The sequence below is a fragment of the Bos indicus genome, chromosome 10, assembly GCF_029378745.1.
Source record: "Bos indicus isolate NIAB-ARS_2022 breed Sahiwal x Tharparkar chromosome 10, NIAB-ARS_B.indTharparkar_mat_pri_1.0, whole genome shotgun sequence".
In the NCBI taxonomy this organism is placed as follows: domain Eukaryota; kingdom Metazoa; phylum Chordata; class Mammalia; order Artiodactyla; family Bovidae; genus Bos; species Bos indicus.
In genome coordinates, this window is record NC_091769.1 from 57,478,064 (window position 1) to 57,482,416 (window position 4,353).

General features: G+C 43.3%; 1 non-coding gene across 1 annotated transcript; it reads right to left on the reverse strand.

The window, feature by feature from the left end:
* Nucleotides 1–452: 452 nt before the first annotated feature.
* Nucleotides 453–524, reverse strand: TRNAC-GCA (transfer RNA cysteine (anticodon GCA)). The gene has a single exon. It is a non-coding gene; the product is annotated as a tRNA-Cys (tRNA).
* Between the last annotated feature and the right edge of the window lie 3,829 nt (nt 525–4,353).

Below are 4,353 nucleotides of genomic sequence, written 5' to 3' on the forward strand. Positions count from 1 at the left end.
TCAGCTCTTCATATCAGGTGGCCAAAGTACTGGAGTTTCAGCCTCAATATCAGACCTTCCAATGAACACCCAGGACTGATCTCCTTTAGGATGGACTGGTTGGATTTCTTTGCAGTCCGAGGGACTCTCAAGAGTCTTCTCCAACACCACATTTCAAAAGCATCAATTCTTCGGCGCTCAGCTTTCTTCACAGTCCAACTCTCACTCCATACATGACCACTGGAAAAACCATAGCCTTGACTAGACGGACCTTTGTTGACAAAGTAATGTCTCTGCTTTTTAATATGCTATCTAGGTTGGTCATAACTTTCCTTCCAAGGAGTAAGTGAAGTCGCTCAGTCATGTCCGACTCTTTGCAACCCCATGGACTGTAGCCTATCAGGCTCCTCCATCCATGGGATTTTCCAGGCAAGAGTGCTGGAGTGGATTGCCATTTCCTTCTCCAGGGGATCTTCCCTACCCAGGAATCGAACCTGGGTCTCCTGCATTGCAGGCAGAGGCTTTACCGTCTGAGCCACCAGGGAAGCTTACTCCAAGGAGTAAGTGTCTTTTAATTTCATGGCTGCAATCGCCATCTACAGTGATTTTGGAGCCCAGAAAAATAAAGTCAGCCACTGTTTCCACTGTTTCCCCATCTATCTGCCATGAAGTGATAGGACCGGATGCCATGATCTTAGTTTTCTGAATGTTGAGCTGTAAGCCAACTTTTTCACTTTCCTCTTTCACTTTCATCAAGAGGCTCTTTAGTTCTTCTTCACTTTCTGCCATAAGGGTGGTGTCATCTACATATCTGAGGTTATTGATATTTATCCCAGCAATCTTGATTCCAGCTTGTGCTTCCTCAGTTTCTCATGATACACTCTGCATATAAGTTAAATAAGCAGGGTGACAATATACAGCCTTGACGTACTCCTTTTCCTATTTGGAACCAGTCTGTTGTATTTCTTGACATGATCCCAGTAATTACATTACATTCTCCAAAGGTGGGGGTGGGAAGAAGCTGTAGAATAAAATGTGAATGGGGGGGGGGGGGGGCCTCTCAAGTGGTCCAGTGGGTTGACCTTGGAGAGGTTTCTATTAGTTTAGTTCAGTTCAGTCGCTCAGTTGTGTCCAACTCTTTGCAACCCCATGGACTGCAGCACGCCAGGCCTCCCTGTCCATTACTAACTCCTGGAGTTTACTCAAACTTATGTCCATTGAGTCAGTGATGCCAACCAACCATCTCATCCTCTGTCATCCCCTTCTCCTCCTGCCTTCAATCTTTTCCAGCATCAGGTCTTTTCAGATGAGTCAGTTCTTTGCATCAAGTGGCCAAAGTAGTGGAGTTTCAGTTTCAGTATCAATCCTTCCAATGAATATTCAGTACTGATTTCCTTTAAGATGGACTGGTTGGATCTCCTTGCAGACCAAGTGACTCTCAAAAGTCTTCTCCAACACCACAGTTAAAAAGCATCAATTCTTTGGTACTCAGCTTTCTTTATGGTCCAACTCTCACATCCATACATGACTACTGGAAAAACCATGGCTTTGACTAGACAGACCTTTGCTGGCAAAGTAATGTCTCTGCTTTTTAATATGCTGTCTAGGCTGGTCATAAATTTTCTTCCAAAGAGCAAGCATCTTTTAATTTCATGGCTGCAGTCACCATCTGCAGTGATTTTGGAGCCCCCAAAAATAAAGTCTCTCACTGTTTCCACTGTTTTCCCATCTATTTGCCATGAAGTGATGGGACCAGATGTCCTGATCTTCGTTTTCTGAATGTTGAGTTTTAAACCAACTTTTTCACTTTCCTCTTTCACTTTCATCAAGAGGCTCATTAGTTCTTCTTCACTTTCTGCCATAAAGGTGGTGTCATCTGCATATCTGAAGTTATTGGTATTTCTCCCGGCCTTAAGAACCCCATGAACAGTATAAAAAGGCAAAAAGATAGGACACTGAAATATGAACTCCCCAGGTCAGTAGGTGCCCAATATGCTACTGGAGATCAGTGGAGAAATAATTTCAGAAAGAATGAAGAGACGGAGCCAAAACAACAACAACACCCAGTTGTGGATGTGACTGGTGATAGAAGCAAGGTCTGATGCTGTAAAGAACAATATTGCATAGGAACCTGGAATGTTAGGTCCATGAGTCAAGGCAAATTGGAAGTGGTCAAACAGGAGATGGCAAGAGTGAACATCGACATTTTAGGAATCAGCGAACTAAAATGGACTGGAATGGGTGAATTTAACTCAGATGACCATTATATCTACTACTGTGGGCAAGAATCCCTTAGAAGAAATGGAGTAGCCATCATAGTTAATGAAAAAGTCTGAAATGGCAGTACTTGGATGCAATCTCAAAAATGACAGAATGATCTCTGTTCATTTCCAAGGCACACCATTCAATATCCCAGTAATCCAAGTCTATGCCCTGACCAGTAATGCTGAAGAAGCTGAAGTTGAACGGTTCTATGAAGACCTACAAGACCTTCTAGAACTAACACCAAAAAAAAGATGTCCTTTTCATTACAGGGACTGGAATGCAAAGGTAGAAAGTCAAGAAACACCTGGAGTAACAGGCAAATTTGGCCTTGGAATACAGAATGGAGGAGGGCAAAGTCTAACAGAGTTTTGCCAAGAGAACACACTGGTCACAGCAAACACCCTCTTCCAACAACACAAGAGAAGACTACACATGGACATCACTGGATGGCCAACACCAAAATCAGATTGATTATAGTCTTTGCAGCGAAAGATGAAGAAACTCTATACAGTCAGGAAAAAAAAAAGACCAGGAGCTGACTGTATGGCTCAGATCCTGAACTCCTTATTGCCAAATTCAGACTTAAATTGAAGAAAGTAGGAAAAACCACTAGACCATTCAGATATGACCTAAATCATATCCCTTACGATTATACAGTAGAAGTGAGAAATAAATTCAAGGGATTAGATCTGATAGAGTAACTGAAGAACTATGGATGAAGGTTCATGACATCGTATAGGAAGAGGGATCAAGACCATCCCCAAGAAAATAGGTCTCTATCTTAATATCTAAGTACCAAGATACCAGAAAGGAAAGAAGAATTATCCATTGGGTAGCAGTTTTTGAGGTGTAAGTTGACTTTGAGCCTTACAGAGGATGGGGAGACTCCTGGAAGCATCTCAAACACCATTCCGTAAAGGCTTCAACTGTAGATTCTGTAAGAGACTGGAGTTAATTTGGGGAGATTTGGAAAGCTCCACAGAGAGGACCTGGGAGGATTAAGATCCCCTTGGGACTTCCTGGGTGGTTAGTGATAAAGAATCCATCTACAATGCAGGAGATGCAAGAGACATGGATTTGATCCCTGGGTTGGGAAGATCCCTTGGAGGAGGAAATGGCAACGCAATCCAGTATTCTTACCTAGGGAATTCCATGGACAGAGGAGCCTTGCAAGCTACAGTCCATGAGGTCGCTGAGTCGGACACGACTGAGCAACTGAGCATGCACTCATGAGGAAGGGTTACAAATAAAGCCCAGGGGAAGGAAGCCAGAAGAAATATGGAAGCCTCCAGATGGGGTCAGTATTTCTCTTCTATTTCATTAAAGTGCTGAAAACAATGTGTGTACATACTCCTCACTGATGGCAAACATAATTTATAAATTTTAATTGGTTTCAATTCCTTCTAAAGCAGTTTTTCCTATTTCTCCCCTCCTGGGCAGGTCCTCACTTCCAGTGATTACACTTGTGCAGAGTGTGATGCCCTCAGTATGTATGCATGGGCACAAAGGAGGTGATGGGAGAGAATGCACCTTGCTCTTTTCCCAGCTGTTTAGATATCCAAGTTCATGAAGCTCATGCTGCTGCTGCTGCTAAGTCGCTTCAGTCGTGTCCGACTCTGTGCGACCCCATAGACGGCAGCCCAGCAGGCTACCCCATCACTGGGATTCTCCAGGCAAGAACACTGGAGTAGGTTGCCATTTCCTTCTCCAATGCATGAAAGTGAAAAGTGAAAGTGAAGTCGCTCAGTCATGTCCGACTCCTCAGCGACCCCATGGACTGAAGCCCACCAGGCTCCTCTGTCCATGGGATTTTCCAAGCAAGAGTACTGGAGTGGGGTGCCATTGCCTTCTCCTAGGTACCCTCAAAAACTCAAAGAGATCTATCTTCTCTAGACACACTATAATAAAACTGTCAAAAATCAAAGACAAAGAGAACATCTTAAAATAGGAAGAGAAAAGCTTGTAACTTACAAGGGAGACTTCATAAGGCTATCAGCAGATTTTTCCACAGAAACCTCACAGATCAGGAGAGAATAGGGTGATATATTCCAAAGTGCTGGAAGAAAAAATGTCAATCAAAAATATACTATCCACCAAAAACATTCCTTC